Here is a 15,603-nt window from a genome sequence, read left to right as displayed (position 1 = left end):
ATCTGGTACGGCCATCGGGTCGTCAAGATCCGATGCCCGATGACCCGATAGCCGTACTAGATGAAAGTCTAGTTGAGATAGTGCAGTCCAAGTGTGTGGGTGCTTGCAGTAACAATTAGTGAATTATCGATCATGAAGCGATCGAGAAAACATTGTTTTTAGTGAAAAACAAGAAAACGAACATGAAACGGTTCAAAAGAAAAAAAGAGGATGTAGTGCCAGGAGGATAATTATTGGTAAGCGTTACATATCTGCCAATAATATTTACACATGCCCATCAACCGGGCAGACGTTGACTGCATCTACCAGCAACCCTGCCAATCGGCTTGTGAAAATATTAGAAGATAAGATTATTCAACCCGCAATCATTATTACTCCAGACAAATAATGGTCGATTACGTTTCATTACATACCTACTCTTCTTATTCTAAAACATTATACAAACAGACATTATAAAAAAATAATATGAATATTGTGTAAAACTAAAATTACTTTAAATAAACAGTTAAAATTTATAACATATTTTAAGTAGTGTCTTTAGTAGGTATCGCATAAGTCTGTCACCATATTAAAATCAATATTTTTCGATATCGATATTTTATTTCTACCCTCAACACTACAAAAATATCGACAATCTAAACAGCCAGTGCGGATATCGGGTGTAAGAGATCCGACAAATTGTTTTTTGTCCAGCAATTTTATTTTAAAATGAATCTACCTACGAATTGAATAGTGACTAGGTTAACTATTAAATAATATGTTATTTAAAAAATATATGCATAATTCATCGTAAAAACTTAGATAATAACAATTAATTAAGAGAATACCCAACGGTTATTATCGACCCGTTAACGCCATAGAATAAAGTCATGCATCGGATCTAACAGACCCTTTGCCGTGCCCAGGGAAAGTCTTAAAAATTCTTTGCCGTTGCGAACGTGTTAATAGCCAATATGTGGTTCCGAGGCAGAAATAAAAAATGTGGGTAGTTTGGAAAAACAAAATGGCGGTTTTTATTGCCCAATTAAATGCTTTCCAAATGGGTAGCTGGTATGTAGGTACAAAAATGATGGTGATACATATTGATGTATAATAATAAAAAAAAATATTAAACTTTAACCATAGTTTTGAATTAAAACTGCACCCAATCGCGTAAGACTTACGTTTATATTTGGCCCGACGTTTCGGACGTGTGACATTACGTCTGTAGTCACAGGTAGTCAGACTGCATTTTATGCGTTGAAAATACGTGTATTTAGTAGAGGAGCTGACACACAAACTACAAATGTTTGTCAATAAGTCCCTCCGGTCGATCCTCCGTATCTTCTGGCCGAAGACCATAAGAAATAAGGATTTGTGGAGTATGTGCCGACAATCTCCGATTGCCAGGGAAGTGGCTTTGCGGAAATGGAGATGGATCAGCAGCGCCAGTATCGCGTTTGAGTGGCGGCCTCAAGGAGGGAAGCGAGCCCGCAAACGCCCCGTACACACCTGGAGGTGGAGCGTTGAGAACGAGCTGAGGGAATATGGACTGAGCTGGAACGAGGCCAAGGCGGTGGCTCAAGATAGAAAGGCGTGGAAGGATCTTGTGGAGGCCCTGTGCCTATGGGGCCTTGTGACATTCAACAACAACAAGTATTGACGACCAGTCTGGTCTAGCGCGTAGTGACCCTGCCTGCTACGCCGCGGTCCTGTGTCGGAATCCCGGTAAGGGCATTTATTTGTGTGATTAACACAGATATTTGTTCAGTCGCCATCAGATATATAAGAGCGCCCGAGGTACTCAAAAATATCTGAACACGCCTCTATTGCCTAGGCGTTAGAGGCGTGTTCAGATATTTTTGAGTACCTCGGGCGCTCTTATATATCTGATGGCGACTGTTCCTGAGTCATGGATGTTTGCTATGTATATAAATACTTGATATTATATATATATATATGTATGTATGTACGAGTATAAACTCTTTATTGTACAAAACACAAAACACAAATATGACACAGGATAGACAGTACAAAGGCGAACTTATCCCTTTAAGGGATTTCTTCCAGCTAACCTTTGAGTAGGTGAAATGTGATGATATATATCGTTGTCTAAGTACCTGCAACACAAGCCATCTTGAGCCTACCGTGGGACTCAGTCAATCTGCGTAAGTAAGACTGTCCTATAATATTTATTTATTTATTAAGTAGAGCATACTTCCCTCGCACTGCCCCGGGCTGCGGTTTCGTCCAGTCAACTATTGCGGTTAGCGATGCCCGGAGCCAGCACCCGCGCGCATTTTTACGACGAGATTATTATTTATTATTAATAATACGTAAACACACGAGAAAGGTACTCGTTTCATGTGGATTTTTGGAATCACAGACACTTGTAGCAGCTTTACTGATGCGACTTCCATTATTATACACACACACACACACGTAAACATAAGTACATACACACATGGTAATTTGTCACATAAATTAAATAAATGAGCATTTTTTTTCGCCACTTTTATGAAATATGATATTTTTGAAAAAAAAAATGTTATTTCTACTCAGAATCACTAGCTTTTCGAATCCTAGTTGCTAAAAAAATTGTCCCATACGATTTTTTCTTATTTTGTTACCATTTCCCGTACATGTTGTGTGGGGTAACAAAAGAGGAAAGTAACAGAAATGTATGGAAATTCTGGGACACTTTTTGTCTCCCAGTGAGATTGAAAGTAGGTACTCGTGATTCTGAGTCCAATTGATCTAAAATTCCCTAAAAAAATCAAAATAAAAAGATGGCAAAAAAAAGAAATGCTCAAATAGGTAAATAAATATTGGGGGACACCTTACACATATCAATCTAGCCCCATACTAAGCAAAGTCTGTACTATGGGTGCTAGGCGACGATATACTTACTTATATAGATAAATACATACTTTTATAGATAAAAAATCCATGACAGGAACAAATATCTGTTTTCATTACAAAAATAAATGCCCTTACCGGGATTCGAACCCGGGACCGCGGCTTAGCGGGCAGGGTCACTACCGCACTACGCCAGACCGGTCAACGACTGTATTCCCTAACGGGGTAGGCAAATCACATAAAAGTGCTCATATGTTTTAATGACACTTATTTAACATTGCAACGGAACAAAAGCAGATATTTTACTGGTTTTTATGTTCTCAATACGGATCCCTAAAAAACTAGTCCGTAATAGCCATTTTTCATACCGGTGCGTAATTTATATCCATACCGGGTACAAAGGGTACTTAAGCGTAATGTGTTTAATTACCCGATTTGGACTAATGAGTTTATTGAAAAAAACTGCGATGACATACTTGAATAGAACTATGTATACAGGAAGGACTTAAATATGGGCCAAATAAATGTTGCAAGCGGTTTTAAAATAAAAAAAACAGATAATAACCTAACCACAAAATAAAATTTTTGAAAAAACCCCCGACCGCGACATAGCGTTCCGATTTTCATGAAACATGGCTAAGAACACTCCCGACTGACTCAGCTTTAAAAAAAAAAAACGAAATCTAAATCGGTTCATCCGTTCGGGAGCTATGATGCCACAGACAGACACACACACAGACAGACAGACAAATACACACAAAGACAGACACACAGACAAATACGTCAAACTTATAACACCCCGTCGTTTTTGCGTCGGGGGTTAATAATATGTTTGTCCTTTAACTTATATTATTAGGTATTCATTTATTAGAAAAAACCTTAGTTATACACCTAAACCTCCCTTAAGAATCACTCTATCGATAGCTGTAAACGATTTGGAAATCCGTTCATAGTTTATAAGTTTATCATGAACAAACAGACATACAGACAATCCTTAACTGACTACAGTCAGCTAAAAAAGTGGTTTACGACTTTTCGACCTTATGTGTTTAAAATAGAGTCGAAAAGTGGTAAACCACTTTCTTGGCTGACCGTACCTACCTACAGAAATGTATGGAATAGTGTGCATTTTTGTCTTAATTATTATGTCGTAATATTTTATAGCATTTATTTCAATTTATACTTACCTTAGAAAAAAATGCAAATTAAAATGTTTTCAATGAAAACAAATATTTCCTTCACTCGCCCCTCTCGTTGGCTCACCCTGTATAGTATCTAGTATGAAGTAGTTTTCTAGCTGGTATGGAGGCAAATATCAATAATGTTAAGGTGCGTGTACACTAATTATTCTATAAGAAGTTAAAGTAATTCATCGGTTTCATTTTTTTTTCATGTGCTATTTCTTTTCTGGCGATCATAATACTTATTTCAACTGATATAAGTTATCATATTTGTCTATAAAAAATATACTTATATATATATTGGGGACACCTTACACAGATCAACATAGCCCCAAACTAAGCAAAGCTTGTACTATGGGTGCTAAGCGACGATATACATACTTAAATAGATAAATACATACTTATATACATAGAAACCATCCATGACTCAGGAACAAATATCTGTGCTCATCACACAAATAAATGCCCTTACCGGGATTCGAACCCAGGACCGCGGCTCAGCAGGCAGGGCCACTACCGACTGAGCCAGACCGGTCGTCAAATCTGTCTATGACCGTATAGATAGAAATAATACTCTTTATTGGCACATATCAGCATAAGATACAGAAAAAAGAGGCAGTGGAGACAAAACAAATGATTATGTTTATGCTCAGTCATGCGAATATTGCATAGAATATTACGGGAATGTTTTGCCGCCAGAGTGCAGCACTTTCGCACACAGTAAGCCATAGAGTGCCTTAAACAGTATTGAAACAAAAATACTCCATGACATTTTTTAACCGACTTCTTCACCCAGAAAGAGGTTCTATATTCGGGTTCGTGCTTTTTTTTATGTAGGTTTGACCGATTACTCCGAGAACCGTGGTCCTATTTCAATAATGAAATGAAATGAAATATTTATTTTCCAAGTAGGCATATCATAATGCGCATATGAACGTCAAATAAAGCTACGCCGGCTCTAACCCTACGCCTCAGCCTCGAGAAGATTTCAGAGCTCAGTTGTAGGGGATATCCACTATGGGACCGGCAAGAGACTCGGCGGGCCACTTCTTTTCAAAACATTACATTCTTCTTCTCTTCTTCTTCTAGGTTAGGGGCTTTGTAAGGCTTCAGAGCGCCTTATGTATCACTGCGACCATTTCTGATCTATTGTGATCGCCACCTACTACAACTCTCGATCAAGTCCTACAAATTCAAAGACGTAGTATCTTTTTAAGATCGAGATACCTCACGTCCTCTGGGTGTATTTGGTAGCTGCCCAGAATCATATTACGTGTGCGCATTAGAGAGGGGCACTCTACCAGGATGTGCAGGGGCGTTTCATCAGACATTACATTAGATAATATTTTTTTTGTTTCAAAGGAGCACCATCCAAGGTGGTCCCATATTGATTTGGTGCTATTCTGATGATAGGATCTATAAAGAGTTGAGGGAACTCCTCAAATCAAGGCAGTTTGTCGCCGTCCTGCTGGCCATCCTAAATATCGGGCAGATAGAGTAGAGGCAGATCGTGAACTCAGCGTCAACGAGGGCTGGCGAGAGATCGCTCTGGGTAAATAGCCGAATGGCTCAAACGCTCGCGAAACGAAACGCTCGTAGATATCTATCTCTATCGCTCTTGCGTATTGGCACGACAGAGCCAGACTACCGTTCGCGTCGCAGAAATGCCAATCGGCTACGGCACCTGGACCGCGTAAAGTGGCGTAGGTCTTGTGTTGAAGACCAAGACTAAAACAGCGTGGCTTGCGTGGACGACGGGCACGCGACGGTTAGACAACGCGACGCGACGAAATCAAACCTTCGATCTCTATGGAAGTGTCTTAGGTGGGCGACATCCATGAACTTGACGACCGGTCTGGCGCAGTCGGTAGTGACCCTGCCTGCTGCGCCGCGGTCCCGGGTACGAATCCCGGTAAGGGCATTTATTTGTGTGATGAGCACAGATATTTGTTCCCGAGTCATGGATGTTATCTATGTATATAAGTATTTATATATTACATATATCGTTGTCTGAGTACCCACAACACAAGCCTTCTTGAGCTTACCGTGGGTCTCAGTCAATCTGTGTAAGAATGTCCTATAATATTTATTTATTCTTGAAAAAAAAAACTATGGATAACAGGCGACGCGACGCGACGCGGCGGCGGTGGTCGCGCGATCGTCGTCCATGCAAGATGGCGTCATTCTTTAAAAATCTATATTATTTACGGTCATAGTTCATTAATATCCATACATTATAAATGGGAAAGTGTGTTTCTGTATGTTTGTCCGTCTTTCACTGCAAAACGAAGCGACGAAATGACATGATTTTTAAGTGGAGATAGTTGAAGGGATGGAGAGTGACATAGGCTACTTTTTGTCTCTTTCTAACGCGAGCGAAGCCGCGGCCAAAAGCTAGTCTCCTATATGTGGGTAGCTTTTGCACATTGTAATTTTTCCACGGTGCTGCTGCTGACCACGAATGCTGTAAAGTGTTCGAAACGTCGGGATGAATGGTAAATTAATTATACGCGATATAATTCGTTTCCATAGTTTTATTTCAAAGTAACTAAGTATTAGTACCTATTTGCTCATCAATGGATTTCTACTAGTTAGGTAAACAGCTGTCTTAATAGTCCATTTTGCTACTTTTTACTGTGTTTAATTTGCATAATTTTTTCTTAGGTTAGTTTGTTGCGTGAGGCGTGAGTATATCTTTGCGGTTAGGTATATTTGGACAGTTTTGCAGGAAACCCGTGGAACCGTGGTGACGGGGTTTAGAATTTCACCACCCCCTTTCTTCCTGTGGGTGTCGTAGAAGTCGACTGTAGGATATGGGTTAGGTAATTTGTGGCGTAGGCGAGAGGCTGGCAACCTGTCTCTGCAATGTCGCAATTTGGATGTCTTTCAACCCCTTTTTGCCAAAAGTGGCACTGAAACTTAGTAGTTCACATGAACTACTAAGTTTCAGTGCCACTCTTGGCAAAAAGGGCTTGAAAGACATCTCTCTCTCTGCCTACCCCTTTATGGGATACAGGCGTGATTATATTTATATGAGTATGTGTACTAAAAAGGTGCGAAATTCAAATATTCTAGGGGGTATTGGGTATTAAACCTTCATCCGTACATTTTCAATTAATTTTTAAGTGTTATGGCTTGTCGATGATTCCCCCAAAAACGTCAAGGTTTACGCAGTGTCTTGCGTGGGCGACGGTCGCGCGACCGTCGCCGTCGCGTCTCATCGCATCGTCTACTTCCATATCGATAAGGTTTGATCTCGTATGCGTCGCATCGCCGTCGCGCGACCATCGCGCGACCGTCGCCCAAGCAAGCCACGGCGTTAGGTAGGTACGCGCTTTATGAACAGCATTAGCCGCTGAGCCCTACATTTTTCAAATTTGCCGCCTTTTTTTTAATACTACGTCGATAGCAAACAAGCATACGGCCCGCCTGATGTAAAGCGGTCACCGTAACCTATGGACGCCTGCAACTCAAACAGTGTCACATGCGCGTTGCCACCACATTAGAAAAGAAACTTGTACATTCCCTTTTGCTGTGTTAAGTACACAGCAAAAAGGAGTGTACAAGTTCCAAGGAGGGTTCGGGTTGCCGACGACCCAAAGGACAATAGACGGAACAAGTTAGTTCTGTAAGTCCTCCCGTCATCAGCACACCGCAACCTCGTCGATTTCTGGAAGCCTTACTCACCGACAGGAACACAACACTATGAGTAGGGTCTAGTGCTATTTGGCTGCGGTCTTCTGTAAGGCGGAGGTACTACCCCAGTTGGGCTCTGCTCTAGATTCGAGCGAGACGATATCCGCTGTGCTGTGCCCTACCACACAAAGCGGAATATCATTCGCTATGCCCTACCTCCTACAAAAAAACTTTTTTCAGTGCCAAGATTTGGTTGATCAGATGGTCAGTCTACTAGTATATTTACGTACAGAAATGTTAACGTTGTCACGTTTTCGTGCGAAATATTAACTAGAAGTGCAGTATAAAACCAAATTATTAATCACTATCAAAGTTTTTATAGAATATTCTTTTCATTACACCAATTAGCAAAATTGATGGATATGATTTGTTTTATTTAATATTTTACAGTTGTTGCTATCGTGCCTGAAAACCCTCGCAGCGCTCTAGATTCCACTTGTATACTCGTTGAATGTTCCAGGCGAATAAAACTGTTCATCAAAGTATTTTATTTATTTATATTATCTATTTCTGTCGCCTGTGTGGTGACGGGTTAAGAATTTCACCACCCCCTTTCTTCCCGTGGGTGTCGTAGAAGGCGACTGTGGGATATGGGTTAAATTGTGGCGTAGGCGAGAGGCTGGCAACCTGTCACTGCAATGCCACAGTTTCGTTTTCTTTCAACCCCTTATTTGCCAAGACTGGCACTGAAACTTGAGTAGTTTCATGTGCTCTGCCTACCCCTTCATGGGATACAGGCGTGATTGTATGTATTATCTATTTCTACTATTTACAAAGTACACACCCGTGCCAGAGTACTTAATAAATATTGATCAACAATTATAATCCTTAGTTTCTTATTTGCAACTAAATTATGTATGTTTGTTTTTAATCTTGTAGGTACATAATAAAAATACCAGAAGTGTAAAACATAATTATGTACTTAATTGGAATGGTAAATTATATTATCGTGTATGTTCTTCGATCATATTAAATTTGCAAAATTATCGCATGAAGTATAATGATTTTTCTAAATATGGACAGTGTGTATACACCCTTATATTGTGAGCTTAGATCACCTCCCATAGAGAGTGTAAATCGACAAGGTACCTTTGGAGAAGAGACAAGCTAAACATACAAAAAAACGTGAGATCAAGCCTCGTTTGCTTAATGGAATAAAAATAATTATCAAAAATAATAACCACAAAGTTTATTTAAACTTTAAAAGACATTTACAGCTTTCAAACAAAAAACTAAATCTAAATCGATTCATCCGTTCGGGAGCTACGATGCCACAGACAGACAGACAGAAAAGGAGGATCAAATTATTTTAGTATATTTGCCCAAGGTTCTTCTACGCAAGAACTGTCCACGACACCATATGCAGCAATCATAACACAGAGCTATTTAATTTACACAGACTTACTCCAAAAGAAGAAACTCTTGAATCATTTTTAAAGTTCACCAAATACATAATACACAATTTAAAATCATTCAACAAATAGCCACAGTACAGTAGTACACTACATAGTAGTACCAACTTACTAACATACAATAACTTAACCACTTTTAAAATTTTGAAAAAACCCCCGACCACGACATAGTAGCCCGATTTTCATGAAACATAGCTAAGAACACTCCCGACTAACTCAGCTTCCAAACAAAAAAAACTAAATCTAAATCGGTTCATCCGTTCGGGAGCTACGATGCCACAGACAGACACACACAGACAGACAGACATACACGTCAAACTTATAACAGCCCGTCGTTTTTGCATCGCGGGTTAACAAAACCAAACCTAAACAAAACGCACACTTCGTACCTATCTAATGGCAATCGGCCGCCCGTACTCCTAGCGAAGACCGATTGAGCCCAAAAGCTTAATAAAAAAAAATGTACAATTTTTAATTTAAGGCGTATCATTTAATTATTTTGTGTTTTTGTTGCCAAAACTAAACCCTCTACTTATATCACTTTCAAAAATCATTTTCTTATTTGAAAATTACGGTACACGTAATTTAATTATAGTTTCTTATGTTTCGAATTTTAAACTATAATAGACCTTTATGCAAATTGTTTGTTTATGTTTATTAATTCCGCTACCCAGAGGTTGTCTGGAAGAGATCGTTCTTTGGCGATAAGAGTGCCTGTGGTCTGTCTCTATTTATAATCATTTGTTTTGTCTCCACTGCATCTTTAGCTGAGGTGTGCCAATGAAGTTTATTATATTACTAGCTTTTTCCCGCGGCTTCGCTCGCGTTAGAAAGAGACAGTAGTAGCCTATGTCACTCTCCGTCCCTTCAACTATCTCCACTTAAAAAATCATGACAATTCGTCGCTCCGTTTTGCCGTGAAGGACCGACAAACAAACAGACACACACTTTCCCATTTATAATATTAGTATGGTTGCTCCATCTTATGGTAGGTAGTCTATTTCACAACGACGTAAAACTAACTTCAATTGCACTTAATATCATTGTGATAAGAGTGATAATCGCCGAATGAATGGAAAGAATGAACTGTATGAAGAAGGAGTGAATGATAATGTAATGGTTATTACTTCTACTGAACTATATTGCAGACTGAGAAAATGTAAGGAATTTTAGAATGTCAAGCGGCATTTGGAGCGTTAAATGATGATTTTAATTTGATAACATAACGGGATCTATAGTCTGGTTAGTAGTGAATATGAAGCAGGAAGTCCAAGGTTCGAATCGCGTTAGGAGCATTTGTGTGTTGTAGTGAAATAAGTATATGGTAGGTTTATACTAATATTTTGATGACCGGTCTGGCCTAGCGGGTAGTGACCCTGCCTGCTAAGCCGCGGTTCTGGGTTCGAATCCCGGTAAGGGCATTTATTTGTGTGATGAGCACAGATATTTGTTCCTGATTCTTGGATTTTTTCTATGTATATATGTATTTGTATATTATATATATCGTTGTCTGAGTACCCACAATACAAGCCTTCTTGAGCTTACCGTGGGGCTCAGTCAATCTGTGTAAAAAATGTCCTATGATATTTATTTATTCATTATTTATTTATTTATTATTATAAATGGAAAAGTGTGTGTGTCTGCAGTGCTTGGTTGTGTGTTTGCCCGTCTTTCACGGCAAAACGGAGCAACGAATTGACGTGATTTGTAAGTGGATGGAGAGCATGCGCGGATCCAGGGGGGGGGTCATGGGGGTCATGACCCCCCCCTGGAGCCTAAGTTGGCCATACAAATAGACCACGTGACCCCCCCTGGGGCCCCGGGCCTTTACCACGTGACCCCCCCCCTGGGCACGAAGCTGGATCCGCGCTTGATGGAGAGTGACATAGGCTACTTTTTGTCTCTACCTAACCCCCAACTTACCTATAATGGGGGTTGGGGGGTAAAAGTAAGGGCTTTCTAATTTAACACGAGTGAAGTCGCGGATAAAAGCGATATTGTATATAATTTATTTATAATTCAATTGGGCCATTTTTTTTTTCAAAGTTGTCCACCCCACTTTTTTGGATTTGGAAATTTTTATGTGGTTTCCACTCAGAATCGCGACCTCTTTCAATCCTAATAGGAGAAAAAAGTGTCCCAAAGTTTTTTCCCATTCCGTCACTATTTATTCATACATATTGTATGGCGGTAAAGGAATAGAAAGTTTGAAAAATGTACCTTTTTTTCTCCTATCAGGAGGGCGATTTTTGAATCTCGCATACGGGATTTTGTCACTAAAATACCGGTTGAAAACGGTGACTTGCTTATTATTTTCAGTGTTAATTTTCTGAATTCGAACGCGTGAGACTCAAAAATCGGTCCGCAGGATCGAAATATCGAATCGCGTCAAAAAATACCCATGTTACAAAAAGGTGGGGAGGACAACTTTGAAAAAAATATCCCAGTTAACAGACACTTTAACGCCAAGCATTCATTATCAAATAGAATAGAATAGAATAGAATAACATTTATTCGTGAACACAGGCAAGACAAAATACACATAATAACAATAAGACAGAAAATAATGAAGTGCCACGAAAATAAAACGGATCAAGAACGGATTCTGTAACCCGAATGCAACTTACAAACAATGACTACTTATGGTAGGGTTGTCGCTTATTGTAGTAATTCCTAGGGTTGGTATTGTTTTATAATAATTTAGTCAAGTGTGAGCTGGATTTGCATACAGAGGGTTCCGCGTAATAAAAGAATCTAATCCTAAATTTAAAAAAGTTCATCTCGGAAAGCCTATTTAAAAATGTATTTGTCTTAACCTTTTTCGCGTAGTAAATTACAAAAAGTTTGTTAACAGAATCAAATATCAAAAGTATCAAAACCAAGTGGAATTGCGCGACCGCTAGCTAGTGACGTAGGCCTTAGCCGGCAAGCACGGTCGCACCTATCGAACTTACGAATAGTGCGATAGGGACGGCCTGATGTTTTATCATTCATCGCGCGACCATACTTGCCTGCCTGCTGCCTGGCTATAGAGTACAATCCAGGTCTCTTTAAAGCAAGAGTAAATAGGTATCTCATAGGTAAGCGTGCTCCACCGTAGACCGCATCATCACTTACCATCAGGTGTGATCGTGGTCAAACGTCTACCTATTCATACTAAAAAAAAAACCGGCCAAGATCGTGTCGGGCCACGCTCAGTGTAGGGTTCCGTAGTTTTCCGTATTTTTCTCAAAAACTACTGAACCTATCAAGTTCAAAACAATTTTCCTAGAAAGTCTTTATAAAGTTCTACTTTTGTGATTTTTTTCATATTTTTTAAACTTATGGTTCAAAAGTTAGAGGGGGGGGACGCACTTTTTTTTCCTTTGGGAGCGATTATTTCCGAAAATATTAATATTATCAAAAAACGATCTTAGAAAACCCTTATTTATTTTTAAATACCTATCCAACAATATATCACACGTTGGGGTTAGAATGAAAAAAAAAATCAGCCCCCACTTTACATGTAGGGGGGGTACCCTAACAAAACATTTTTTTCCATTTTTTATTTTTGCACTTTGTTGGCGTGATTGATATACATATTGGTACCAAATTTCAGCTTTCTAGTGCTAACGGTTACTGAGATTATCCGCGGACGGACGGACGGACGGACGGACGGACGGACGGACGGACGGACGGACGGACGGACGGACAGACAGACATGGCGAAACTATAAGGGTTCCTAGTTGACTACGGAACCCTAAAAAAGAGATAGAGGTAACCGATATAGGCACGTTGTCTACGCGCTGATCTGATTTTCTCCGAATTTACATAATAAATAACGAAATGTCAGAATTACTATGTTTTACTAAACTATAAACGTCTTGTTCACGTCACACAAATTTACGAGTGAAACGTTTACGGTTATAAATTATAAATGTCTGAAATTATGAAACGCGTGGAAAATATACCAATGTGAAATGTTACAGTTTTCAATCGGTATAATAAAGTAGTTTGTTTTTTTCATTCGTTCTGCTGATATTGAATTACAATAAGCATCATAAACACACGACAATAAACGATTTTTCTATAAATAGCGAATTTATTGGCACTCTCGAATAAATAAATAAATAAATATTTGGGACACCTTACACAGATCAACTTAGCCCCAAACTAAGCAAAGCTTGTACTATGGGTGCTAAGCGACGATATACATACTTAAATAGATAAATAAATCTGATAATTTAATAAAACTAGTAGGGTGCATTGGGGTTATTTCGAAGCACAGAAATGCTCGGGTAATTTCGAAAGACAAAATGCGTTCTTATTTCGTAGAATTCCGCTTTTGTGTCAAAGGGGACGTCGTCTGGTGATTAAATTGCTTAGCTCCTATGCATTTCAATATGGAGGATGTGGTTAGCGGTATCTGCGATACATAAATTCAGACCCTGCCTGCCTGCCTGCTGAGTGCCTGTGTGGTGACGGGTTAAGAATTTCACCACCCCCTTTCTTCCCGTGGGTGTCGTAGAAGGCGACTATGGGATATGGGTTAAATTGTGGCGTAGGCGAGAGGCTGGCAACCTGTCACTGCAATGCCACAGTTTCGTTTTCTCTCAACCCTTTATTTGCCAAGAGTGGCACTGAAACTTTTGTAGTTTCATGTGCTCTGCCTACTCCTTTATGGGATACAGGCGTGATTGTATGTATGTATGTATGTATAAATTCAGATTACACGACCAGGTGCCGTAGCCGAATGGCATTTCTGCGACGCGAAACGAAATGCCGCAAAAGGTAGTCTGGCTCTGTCGCGCCAATACGCAAGAGCGATATAGATAGATATCTACGAGCGTTTCGTTTAGTGAGCGTTTGTGCCATTTGGCTACGTACTCAGGTTTTTGGTGTGGTCATTTCAGAAGTTATGAGACTACATTTTGAGATATTAATTACTTATTGCCCATTATTTTGTGATAATTTGCCCATGGCATTTATCAATGATTTCATTGATAATTTCTCCATGCAATTTTACAGCTCACTTGTATTTATATAGTCTGCGGTTCTAGTAGTAGATTGTGATGAAGTCGTATGTGTCAAATAGTATGTTTTTAACCCCCGACGCAAAAACGAAGGGGTGTTATAAGTTTGACGTGTCTGTCTGTGTGTATGTCTGTCTGTTTGTCTGTCTGTCTGTCTGTCTGTCTGTCTGTCTGTCTGTCTGTTTGTCTGTCTGTCTGTCTGTGTGTGTGTTTGTCTGAGGCATCGGAAATTTTATGCTACGCTGACGACACTGTGATTTTGGTGCATGGCAAAACTTGGGATATAACTTACCACAAGGCGGAAAGTGCACTAGCGAAAGTTGCCTCCTGGCTAAGCCACAACCTACTTACGCTAAACGTAGACAAAACTAACTTTGTTACCTTTTCAAAAACAAAAACCTCTACTCCCGCCGCAGACCGTGCTATTAAATTTCATACGTGTGTACCAAATCCAGACTCCCTACCAAATCCGCCTGTTCAATCATGCTCATGTCAAGCCATTACGAGGTGCACGTATGTGAAGTATCTGGGACTTCTATTTGACCAACATCTCACATTTAAGCAACACATTACCACCCTTGCCGCTAGAGTCAGGAAGCTAATTTACGTCGTAAAGAGGCTCCGGGATTGCGCTTCACGTGAAGTGCTGCGCCTCGTGTATCTTGCACTGTGCCAGTCCATTACACAATATGGCATCGCGGTCTGGGGTGGCACAGGAAAAAGCCACATGATAACACTGGAACGGGCCCAAAGAGCCGTGATAAAAGTCATGCTCAAAAAACGTTTCAGATTCCCTACAAATAGGTTGTACTCTGAGTCAAAGTTGTTAAGGGTGAGGCAGCTCTACATCCTAAAAGCAGTAACGCGTATCCACCGATCCATTCTGAACTCCCCGTCGTATAAGGATATGTTACTAAAGAGAACCTTCAAAGCCCCTCTTCCTCCAGTTAGGTCGGCGTTGGCCAGGAAATCCCCGGACTTCGCACATCCCTACACCTACAACAATATATGCAGGACCCTAGACATTAAAACACTGTCCGTGCAAAAAGTCAAATTCCAGGTAACAAGATGGTTGCATAGTTTATCTTACGCTGAGACGGAAAATCTGACAGCTAAGGCTTAACCTAAACACCTTGTGATAAGCTTCCTACACACACACTCACACACAAACACACTTACACTACCTACACAAACACAGACTTACACGCAAGTGTACACACCCAAATGAAAATAATATTAGTAATAGAACCTATTTAACTTAGATTTTAGATTAGTTTTAATGATAATTTAGTTTGTATAGTTACCTATAGCTATAATAGCACTGTTGTTACAAATCTAATTATGTATAAAATTATGTAGTTGTCAACTCGCTCTCGCAGACGTCCAAAATACAGGCTCAGCCTAGTTTGGAGTCTGATGGATATTCATGTAAACGTGTGTCTCTTTTGATAAATAAATATTATT

General features: G+C 39.8%; 1 protein-coding gene across 3 annotated transcripts in view; it reads right to left on the bottom strand.

Moving 5' to 3' along the window:
* LOC125238606 (homeobox protein invected-like) overlaps positions 1-15,603 on the bottom strand; it is a 119,675-nt gene that overhangs the window by 78,253 nt on the left and 25,819 nt on the right. The window lies entirely within an intron of this gene.

The sequence above is a fragment of the Leguminivora glycinivorella genome, chromosome 24 (assembly GCF_023078275.1).
Source record: "Leguminivora glycinivorella isolate SPB_JAAS2020 chromosome 24, LegGlyc_1.1, whole genome shotgun sequence".
In the NCBI taxonomy this organism is placed as follows: domain Eukaryota; kingdom Metazoa; phylum Arthropoda; class Insecta; order Lepidoptera; family Tortricidae; genus Leguminivora; species Leguminivora glycinivorella.
This window is presented reverse-complemented; position numbering and strand designations above follow the sequence as displayed.